The following is a 934-nucleotide window of genomic DNA, read 5'->3' as shown; positions in this document are numbered from 1 at the left end:
CGCGCAAGGACCAGATCTACGGCCTAGGCTCAAAATCATCCCAGAACCTACAAATATGGTATCAACATTATTACAAGCATTTTAAAGTAGGAGCGATACGTTCATTTTTTACAGGACCAACAAGTGAAAAGAGTAGAAGAGAAGAGCCTTGAAGCAACACTAAGCTCGCTTTGGCGATTCCAGGAAGCAGAATACCAACAACATCAGCGTTTTGTAATTCTTCTCCCTCCGGGCCATCATCCACGGGCTGCCATGAAAACCTCCTCAGCAACTCTCCCAACTTGCCTCGCACCTGCTGCGAGCAGTTTACTTCTTTTGGGGGTTTTCTGCAAAATATTCCAATCATGAAGCCATTTCAAGAATAAATTGACAAGGGTACAAGGATTATCCACCTTATTATTAATAATAATTATACCATTACGTAATTTCCACAGGGTGAAGGAAATATGCCCTAGAGGCAATAATAAAGTTATTATTTATTTCCTTATATCATGATAAATGTTTATTATTCATGCTAGAATTGTATTAACCGGAAACATAATACTTGTGTGAATACATAGACAAACAGAGTGTCACTAGTGTGCCTCTACTTGACTTGCTCGTTGATCAAAGATGGTTATGTTTCCTGACCATAGACATGTGTTGTCATTTTATTAACGGGATCACATCATTAGGAGAATGATGTGATTGACTTGACCCATTCCGTTAGCTTAGCACTTGATTGTTTAGTTTTCCGCTATTGCTTTCTTCATGACTTATACATGTTCCTGTGACTATGAGATTATGCAACTCCCGTTTACCGGAGGGACACTTTGTGTGCTACCAAACGTCACAACATAACTGGGTGATTATAAAGGTGCTCTACATGTGTCTCCGAAGGTACTTGTTGGGTTGGCGTATTTCGAGATTAGGATTTGTCACTCCGATTGTTGGA

This window comes from Triticum aestivum, chromosome 5B (genome assembly GCF_018294505.1).
Source record: "Triticum aestivum cultivar Chinese Spring chromosome 5B, IWGSC CS RefSeq v2.1, whole genome shotgun sequence".
NCBI lineage: Eukaryota > Viridiplantae > Streptophyta > Magnoliopsida > Poales > Poaceae > Triticum > Triticum aestivum.
This window is presented reverse-complemented; position numbering follows the sequence as displayed.